Here is an 11,135-nt window from a genome sequence, read left to right as displayed (position 1 = left end):
GATAAGACGTATATCAGCCAGATAATGTGGGTTCTTTCTCTATTTCATTTTAGATGGAAAAATCCGTCTCATGAGAACTAACAGTGCAAGTGTAAGCGTCAAACCAAACTGTAAGTCCAATGAACAACACATCAATTCAGTAAAATAATAATCAATGTATTTATTCTGGTCTATGACATTGTGATGTTTACATAGGGGATAAATAACGTTTAGTAGTGAAATCATGTACCATTTCAGTGACGAATGAGTCAACCTTTCTACATATTTTCCATGATAATGGGTGCTGCTTGCACTGGGTGAGTCAGTGGTTTGCACTGCTGCAACAGGAAAAATAGATAATTGATTGAGGTCAACCAAACTGAAGATATCTGGTTTGTGGCATCTACTTTAATTGGATGTGGTCATACATTGGGCCTCATTTTGGGACTAAGATTTCCATACTGACTCCTCTTATTGACCATTGATTGATTGATTGATTGATTGATTGATTGATTGATCGATTGTTCCCGTTCATACACGTCTCCTATTTGTCTCTCCGTTTGGCTGCAGTCATGGGACACAGGACCGGTGAGACACCTCCAGTGTGTCGTTCTGTCTCTGAGAGGAGAAAGGTGCTGCTGAGGAGCAACAACGTTGGAAAGAGGCTGCAGCAGACGCCATGGAAAAGAAGGAGGAGTCAAGGCTAACTGTCGGAACAGCAGACTGACTGTGCAGTAGATCAGGGTAGATTAGATTCAGATTTATTGCCATGTCATTGTGTGGACTAGAAGTTTCACGCCAATGAGTCGCAACAAAAGGATTTCAAAACAGTTGGCTGAGAAGCAAGCAAACAGGAGGGAACTTGCCATGTTAAAATTGCAGACTGTTGAAATTGCAGACCTGAAGACGATCGGGAAACTGACGGTTGAAAGAACTTGTGGACCTACAGTATGAACTATGTTCAGGGTTCAAAACAAGACAAACCTGTCATGGGCATCCTGCTTGAGTCACCTTTGCTCCGTTTCTGTGGATAGTTTCCTTATTAGATGTAGCCATTTGTACATTTTTATATTATACAGATTTACATTTACATGTATTTCCTACAGTTTTCTCAGTATCTGGTGGATTGTCAGATTCCGTTTCACATTGTGTAGGTGCTCACAGGTAGAGCAACCTAACTGAGATATGGATATACCCCCCCCAGTTCACCCCACTCACTCTAGTTTGTTCTCTGTCCTAATGTTTGGCTGTCTCCGTTGGGTCTTGGATGTACACTTAATTAGGATTGTGAGGTTCCTTCCTTGGTTTCATTGTTATGTAACATTCTCCCCCTGGGAATTATGGTGGAGTACCTGTTGTTTATCTCATTTTGTAGTGTCTAGTCTAGGTTGTTATTTGTGTGTTCCTAGTGCAGTCGCATGATGGTTGAACAGTAGCATTTGTCAGTTTCTGTGAAGGCCCTTTGAGCACCGTGAAGCTGGACGCCTCGTGGAGCTTTCATGGACACCTCATGGAACATACAAAGGTAAAGATGTTATTTTAACTCTTCTGTGTGTTTCTCACCTCTCAGAATGGATGTTTTTGCTCCTTGTTCAGAAGGGTGTTGGAACATTTTAGTAACATAAAAACCTGAATATTCTAGTTTCTTAGAATAGTTGCTATAGCTATACTATGCCATGCTATACTATAGTAAACTCATGTCCTTGCATAGGAATAAGATACATTTAAATTTTACACTAAATTACACACATTTCTCAGCATTGTATGTCAATGTAACTTAGTGCTCCATATAAGTGTAACAGAAAGGTTCCTTGTAATTTGTAATGTTGATGTGTCAAGAGACAGACAAGATTGCTTTTAATAGTTCCTTTAGAGGAAGCAAGAACAACTTGTCTGTGTGTCACATCATGTAATCTGAGAAGCAACATTTCAAATCCCAAACTGTTATGCATGAACAAAAGATTACGATAATTAGTTTCTTCGTGTCTTACAGTAGTACACACCCTCGAGCAAACCCCTACACCAGGAAGCACAAATCGCATGGATGCTCTTTGTCAAGATCCAAGTCCAGAGTCTGCATGTGTTCCATTTGACCTTTGTGTCAGCCTCTGGTGCTTTATTTCTAAGTATATCTATAGTAGATATTGTAGTAAGAGCTGTGGCTAATTATGATTTTATCTTTTCACTTTGTCTTTGTTTTACTTTGGATGTTCCGTTTGCACTTATTTATGCTATATAAATATATTTATGCAATATGATTTTATCCCCTTGTAGTGGTTCTCTTGTACTTGTACTACTAAGCTACAGGTGTTTTCACATCTTCTGTCTTGTAACTGATAGACTCACTAGAGAGAAAGTACACTGAAGAATTCAAACATAAAGCAAAGAGATGTATTAGAAGTACCCTGTCCAGATCAAAGTAGCTTAAATACAGAGCTCCTGTCTTATTCTTGGTTGCCTTCCCAGCTGAGGCAGATGCTACCACTGAAATCCAGCTAATAGTGTGTGCAGTGGACTCTTGTCAGAACACCAAACAAATAAAACTGGCACAGACAGCACTGAAGTTTATTATACTGGCTGACTACATGATATGTTTCATCTGAGAGCAATGTGGAAATTGCACTTCATACCTGAGGCTTCTAGGAGACAATATGTAGCACAGCAGCGACACATTTCATTCCAAGTATAAATCAAGTTGAGTTAAAACACCACCCAACTCTAGATCTTCCACAGGTGTCTATGAACATGACCAAATGTTGATCAGTTCACAGGTTAAGAAAACCGTTCCTCTTTCAGAAACATTTGTGTATATCCCATCCAAGGGTGAATAGGGTTTGGTGTGTAATATATTGTATTACCTACTAAGTCAAACACAGAGATTTCCATTACATTATTTATTGTGGCCAATTCTTTTATTATTAATTTCTTTACTAAAGTTACACATACACACAATACAAGTCTTCATGCACGTTGGTTTACATTAATACATCCAATCAATAAATCAACAATGACACATATATTTTGCAAAGTCTAGTATGGTGTGTTGACACGTGAATGTCTACATACCCTATTAATTCATGGCTATTTCTGTAGGCATGTCATGTGCTTTAAGTAGAATTACATAAAACTGTCAAAGAGGTGCTCTTGCCAGTTTCTCCATTCTAAAAGCTGCTGACTAAAATGTAGTGCAATCTTCTTCACTCATTACCTTAGTGGTTGCACCTGTCACCCTACCTCTCCATACCATCATATTTCATCCACCCGTTCAATTTGTGTATGTGTGTGTCTATGTGCGCGTTTTCTTAAACGCCCCCCGCCCACGTATCTCACCAAACCTTTACAGAGGCGCCACCCGAGAGCATGATGGGTGTTTGAAGAGGAGCCCTTGGCATCGCATCAGAAATTAGCCTGAGAATTCGCCTGGGTTTTCCCAATCCTCTCTCCAATTCTCCCCTCCGCCCACAGATGACATCTGAAAAAAGAAAAGAGAGAGAGAGAGACAGCTTTAGGTGTGTGTATGTGTGCAAGCATTGTCGACCAGGGTGTGAGTGCGTCCAGCGTCTATAATACCTCCACTGAAACACTGGGAGGGGGATATTTCAGAAGATCATAATCATAATATTTAATTGCACACCCTACGCGAAGAGGCGTAGAGACGGCGGGAGGAGCTGGTTTTGGGCAATAAGGAGAGACAGGAACAGAAGCTTTTTGAAATCGAAGAAAATATGCCAGCATTTTGACACGAAACGCCGCAAGCTACCTCGTAGAGATTACAGTGCATTTTGCTAAATGAAATCAACGTGTTTTAAAGATTCATAAGAGTACCAATATTGGCGTTGTCTGGTTGTTTTGTTTATTTACCTTAAGCAAAAAGGGGAAAACGCCGCATTCAACAACATTTCTTTGTTTTAGTACTGAGATAAGGCAAGACAAAACGTGAACTGTGGGAGAAATTGGATATCCCTTTGTTAAAAGAACCATCACCATCAACAACAGCAACAAAACGATTTTAAGCTTGAGATTTAATGTGCGTGTTTTTGGACACGCACACTCTATCCGAACCCAGACCCAAAGCAAGTGAGTATTGAAAGACCTGTGGGAATTTCCATGTATACATGCAATGTTCCAGTGGTATAACAGTTCAAATAACATCAGCTGTTTTTGAAACTGTTTTGTATCCTCACGTGAGTGTGACAAGTAAAATCCCCAATATCCAAGCTATTGGACTTAGTTTGTGAACATTCAACAAGTATTGTTGTGGCCATAGTGCGATATTTCCATACTGTGGGTGTGTTCTATGATAAATGATGGTGATATATCTCACCCCATGCCAACCTCATAATCAGGTGAGCACGATATCCTATTTTTAAAACGTGTCTTATCACCGACAACAATTTCAACCCCACGTCATAAACATTGAAATAGGCGTGAAACGTATCGCTGTTTTACTACGTGACACATTTTTAGAGTGACGTTTTTTCCCCTCAAACCGTTACAATGTTTCATTCATTTGCCTTCTGAATGTACGGCGTGTAACACGGGTGGATCAGTGGCGAGGACACCATGTTGAACGGGTACCCATCTATACGGGGAGATAAGTAAGACGATGGGAGAAGGGAGGGGGAAAGGGAGGCAGGGAGACGATGGAGGAGAAATGGATTCTGGGGAACTGGGTTTGGAAGGCTGAAATGAAATGAACCTCCTCGTCCACGGAGGAGGAGGAGAAATTGTGAGCTCAATGTAGACGCAGGGTTTAGTGTGTGGTTGGGGTAATGGCTTTCGCGCTGAAGCCACAAGCTGAGGGCCCTGCAAAAGAGGACTGAGGTGTTGTGGCTTATGTAAGGGGTCAGCAAAGTCGTGTGAATAATTTAAGAGTTGCACTCCGTGGCCGGAGACACTCTATGAATATTACAAAGTCCCCGTCTGCTCTCTTTCGTCAAAATGTACCGTGTGCCCCAATTTCCCCATTGAGCAGACCACAAATAGCTCCCTACACCACATCCTGACAAAATCATTAATATATAAAACAGTAGAGGCATTTCAACTCCTTCATTTCATCCAGTTCACTGTAGTGTAATTTCTGCCCTCTTTGTAGAGATGCTTTTATTTAACTTGTCACTGCTCAACTGTGCTGTCACAATTCTTTATACTTCAGGTCTTAAAGTACACAATCACTAGCATAGCAATATTTTAACCCAAACATTCATAGTCCATATTTGGCAGATAAATGGTCCTGAACCAAGTTTCACCCTGGCTCACTCTCAGGAGAAATCTATGTCCACAAAGCACTGAACACAGTACACATTTCCTAAGAGAGCTTAAGGACTGCAATGGAGGCTTAATCTCTTGCTCAGCAATTAGCTCAGGATCATTTTAACATTTTGAATTACAATGCTGGTTGTCCCCTGATAAAAAAGGCCTTTCACACATTAATAAGACTGAAAAGTGAACACCCCTGTGAGGTAGGTGCTGGCCCCCAGCTGTCCTAGTTTATTTAGGCTTGATCCCCTAATAGGCTATATCCTTGACACTGTCCTCTCAATCCACACTGTCCTCTCTGTCCTCTATTCCACACATTTACATCTATCATAATATACCCAGTTAACAAGGACTAAAGTATTCCTTTTCACTGTTGTTATTTTTGACCCATTTTCAAGAACACTGCCTTGTCTGGTTAAATTGAGTGGTCCGTTATGGGTACTGGTTTGGGAAGCTTGACAATACGTTTGTTCAATCATTTAGACTTCTGTGTCTTGGTACAACAGAGGTCTCATACTGCGGCTGCTGTGCACAATTGTTCTGTGGAGTGTGTGTGTGTGTGTGTGTATGTGTGTGTGTGTGTGTGTACGAGTGTGTGTGTGTGCATGCAGTCTTTCAATGGCTGTAATTAGCCACTAATGCCAACGATTTTAATGAGTATCGGAGTAAGCAAGCTCTTGGTGAATGACAAGAGGTAGCAGGGGGTTAAGACTAATGTAAGATTATCCTCACACACACACACAGACACTCACTCGCAGATCTCCCTCACTATCAGTGGGTTAGCACCTCAGTAAGATTATCCTTCCTCCCCTCAGAATTCGGCTCTTTCCATTTCTATATTTGTCTCCCCACATTCATCCTCTTTGTCCCTCGCTCTTCTGACCTTTTCTCTCGGCAGGGTCAGTGTCTCACTGCTGTGCTTTCTCAATTTGTCACGGAGAACATTTCCTTCGGCCCTAACGTCACATTACAGACTACACGCATGTGGCTGAAGCTTTACAGTCCATTTCACTATGATAACATGTTTGATGGTGGTCTTTCATGTAGGCTTACGTTTCTCCACATTAGTCCTCATGCAGCCTGTCTAGCATACGACCTTTGGAGGTCACGAAATGTGTCTGTGTAGCCTTATTATGTGTAGGCTATTAGAACGAAGTGCCTCAAGACATCTGCGTTTTCTCCCATGTTTTTGTTAAATATCCCTTTTTCCTTCGGGTTAAAGCTTGTCTTTGCTGTGCACTGCTTGGGGTAAGTGCAGATTGACGGTGCCCTCCCCGGTACACTTGTTACTGCCCCCTTGTTCTCAGCGTGGGGCAGTTGATTGGCCTTCTCTGCCCCGCGAGGGGTTTGTAATGCGCTCGTCAGGTGCCTGTCTCTGTCAGAATCTCGGAGTCCTGCCGGGTTTGTGTTCCTAGGTCACCACAGCAGAACTGTTTCAAGCAGTCCCTGTACAGCAGAGTTCTGTTACCCGTGAGCTTGATTCCTCTTATGTGGTCATTAAACCATTACAAGATTATATTTATGTCGGGGTGGATGAGGTTATGGTAGAAATAGGGGAAGACCATGCAGAGAGATAAAACTGCTAAACAACAAACAAAAGATAGAAACCACGAGTGACGTAACAGCACCAGTCTCTTTTCTGCACTGGGAATTTGCTTGTTAGACTTGCACAGCCACATGCAATTACATGCACATGTGCACATAAAGTATAACACATACACGTACGTACACTTGCGTGCAAACACACACACACACACACACACACACACACACACACACACACACACACACACACACACACACACACACCCACACACACACACCCACACAAACAAACAAACACACACAAACACACACACACACACACACACACACACACACACACACACACACACACACACACACACACACACACACACACACACACACACACACACACACACACACACACACACACACACACGCGCGCGCACGCGCGCGCGAATGTGAATGTGGACACTAACACACACACAGACTCATATTCACACACACACAGACAGACTTAGTTTAAGCTCCCATGGCTGCATGAGAAAGGGATTGGTTGGCGGAGTCACCCCCTCCCCACACACACTCACACACACATACACACACACACACACACACACACACACGTACACATACACAGTTTTCCTCCACAGTATCACTGGGAAGATGAGGCTGTTTTTGTCCTGGAGTGGTTCTTTCCAGCTGACAGCTTTTTTTGTGACATTTACATATGAATGGATTTTCTGTCTGTAGCTCTCTCCGAGTAGGTCTACTCCGAGAGCTACAATGAAACACATCGGCTTCGTACAATTGGTCCGATTCATTCACACGAAATCAGCATGTTTGTGACCAGTGAAAGGTTTCGCAGGTTTTCGAGAGAGTGAGTGAGAAATTTAGAGAGAGAGCGAGAGAGAGAGAGAGCGAGAGAGAGAGAGAGAAGGAGACAGAGCTCCAGGGAGATGGAGAGAGAGAGAGAGAGAGAGAGAGACTGGAGAGTGGTAGCGTGAGAGGGAAAGAGAGAGAGGTAGAGGACAGTGTTTGGTGTCACTGCATTGGAAGGGGAGGTGACTGCAGCATTTCTGCGTCTCTGCACTTCCTCCATCAGCCCAGGTGGTGGCTCCTCTGCACAAGGCAGAAGGAGGGATGGAGGAGTAGAGAAAAAAAAGGAAGGGGGAGGTGGAGAGAGAGAGGTGGGGAGGCAGAGGGAGAGGTGGATAGGCAGAGGAAGAGAGAGGTGGAGAGGGAAAGAGAGAAGTGGAGAGGCAGAGGGAGGGAGAGGTAGAGAGGGAGAGAGAGGTGGAGAGGCAGAGGGAGAGAGCACTGAAAGCAGTTGGTAAATCCGAATTGGCTTGAGAAAAGAAGGGAATGGCCTCTCTCTGTTTAAAAGCCCTTTTTCATGCTCACCCTCAGTGTACACTTTGCCATTAGGGGATCTTTGCCATTAAACCCCTCCCCTCCCCTACAGTCAAGTCTTTTTTTCCCATTATTCTCCAATCCAGAATCTGTTCGTGTATTGTCTGAATGCCCTCTATTTTTTCTTTCCCAGAATGCCCTTCTCTCCTATTCCTCTCCTTATCCCTTTCCCTCGTTCCTATTCCCCTCACATTTTCTCTTTGATCTTCCCGCTCTCATTTTTTCCATCACTCTGTCTTTATCAGTCAGTCCTCCTATTCTCTACCCCCACCACCTCTCCCACTCTCTCTTCTCTGCCTTACAATGTTTTCCTATCCTCCTCTTTCTCTACACCTCCGCTCCTTTTCACATCGTCTCTTCATCCCCTCCCTTATCCGTCGTTTTTTTCTTTCCCTTTCCCCCTCTCCCTCTCTTTCACGTCATCTCCTCCTTCCCTGCATAACCATCCTTTCCCCGACACTCCACTCTCTCGGTCCTAACAGCCCTCTTCCCAGTTTCACTTTCTCTCTCTCCCTCCCTCTTTCTCGCTTCCTGTCTGACAGAACTGGAATGGTTTTCCCGTGTTTTTGCCAACTATAGGAGCATATTTAGCTCAGTCAGCACTCAAACCTCTCTCTCTCTCTCTCTCTCTCTCTCTGCCTCTCCTGTTTTCACTCTAAACCTCCCCCTCCCCTACCTCCCTCTTTCTGCTGGTACCTTGCTGGCATTTCTGCTTGTAACAGCTTTCTCTCTCTCCGGCTATGTCTCTCCTCTCACTCACTCGCGCCCTCCCCCTCTTGCTGCAGTGTTTCTGCTAATATATATTAGCGTCACTGCAGTTGTCCTGCACAAGCTAGACTCTCCCCCTCTCTCTATCCCCCCTCTCAATCTCTTTTTCTCTTTTAGCAGTGGATTCAAATGCTTTTGTTTCAAGGCATTCTGCAAAGGTATTTCTGCACCTGTCATTTCCGTGTGTAAACATGGATACACAAAAACACACTCACACACACACACACGGGAATGTGTGATGCTTTTAAAGACACTGAATCTATTTTAATAATAGGAGAAATTCAATTCAGCACCTCATTCTTTCTCTCCCACTTTCTTTGTCTCTTTCAATCCAATCCCCCTCCATCCCTCACTCTATCTCTCCCCCCTCCCTCTCATTCTCTCTGCCTCCCTTTCCTTCCCATGTCACAGCCTCTCTACAGTTCTTATATATCGTCACCACTGTTCACCACAGCTGTAGGCTAACAGAAACCAGTATACTTTCATCTCTCTCTCTCATACGCACACACACACACACACACACACACACGCACACACGCACGCACGCACGCACGCACGCACGCACGCACGCACGCACGCACGCACACACACATGCACGCACACACGCACGCACGCACCCACATACACACACACAAACATGGACAACAATTTGTGTTTAACACATAAATAATGAATCTAATTCAATTAATTATTGGTGGTGATATTAAGTTTGTGTTTAATCTGAACCTCTTCATTAAGTGAAGTTTTTCTGCGCACATAAATATAAATAATTGACATTGTTCCTATTGCCCAAACAAAAATCTACCTTTTTTAAATCTATCTAATTTTTCTGTTTGCCCTTCTGCCAGTTTTATGTCCAGTCTCCCTGGTCTTTGTTTGGGGCAGTTTCACTGAGCCTCCTCCAAGCCCCTGTCCCATGACAGCAGGTACTGTCCATGGTGCTGAAATATGATCCTATCCACTTAAACACTGACAACTCATCCCTCTCTCGCTCTCTCTCTCCCTATCTCTCTCTCTCTCTCAGCTCTCTCCCTCTCTCTCAGCTCTTTCACTTCCACTTCCAATCTTTTCATGCCATTCCTCAACTTTTCCTCCTGCGGCTCTGTTTCCCTAGCATCTCTCAGAGGATCGACATGTTATTAATCTCATTCCATTTCACTCCACTTATCTCCCTCTCATTCTCTCTGTCTCTGTCAGTTTATTCTCCATCTCGTTGCAGTACTCCTGGCTCCTATTCTCATCCCGGACAGCAGGCAACTCTTTGAGTGTTTGTCAGGGATCCAGCACACGCAGTCACAACAATGCTGTAGCAGTTTCAACCATTTCAGGGCCTTCAGCAACTACTATTACTGCCACTACTTAGGCTCTTGTTGTCTTCTGTTTCTGCATGGTATTAGAATGCACTTCTTTTACCCCTGTTCTCAGTACCAAACTGTTTCTTATTCTCCATTGAGGTAATACAGCGGCTGTTCTTTTGGTTGTTGATCAGCGCAATCTCTCTTGTTTCCATGTAACTCAATGCACTCTGCCTCCTGTCCCATGCATGTTGGAATCTTACCTGTGCCAGCAGATGTCAGCTTGTCCTCAGATTCTTCTTTACAGAGTACCTCCATGTTGAGTAGGCGTTGATACAGGAGTTTAGAAACTTTGTGAAGATTTACAGAAGGTAGAGGCAGTAATGACAGAAAAAAAATGAAATATATACAAAAAAAAGAAAGGAAAACCTAAGAAATGTTAGGCAAAAGGAAATAAACAAGCAAACTAAAAAGAAAGACTAGTAAAGAAGAGGGGAAACAAAAAGGATGAAGAGATGGTGCAGAGGTGAAGAAAGAATGGTGGACTCATACAGTGTATGAGTTTACTGCAGAGGGAAAGAGGACGCAATGTTGGAGGAGCGAGGGAGAGAGAGAGAGAGAGAGAGAGAGAGAGAGAGAGAGTGGAGAGGGGGAAAGCAAGAAAGGTAAAAAAGCAACGCAAGAGAGAGCAGGGAGAGTGTGCAAAGAGAGAGCGAAGAGCCGATACCCCTTCAGTGTAATGTGACTCCTTTATGCGGAATAAGAGAGAAGGGGGAGCTTAAGGGGTGGGGGGGTGGGTTGGCTGAGGAGAGGGGTGAGAGAGCGGGAAGGTAAAGTGACATGCCGTCCTGACTGAAAGCAAGCCGTGAACAGGGTCTGACGAGAGAGGGTAGCGTT

The sequence above is a fragment of the Sprattus sprattus genome (assembly GCF_963457725.1).
Source record: "Sprattus sprattus genome assembly, chromosome: 3".
Taxonomy (NCBI): Eukaryota; Metazoa; Chordata; class Actinopteri; order Clupeiformes; family Clupeidae; genus Sprattus; species Sprattus sprattus.
This window is presented reverse-complemented; position numbering follows the sequence as displayed.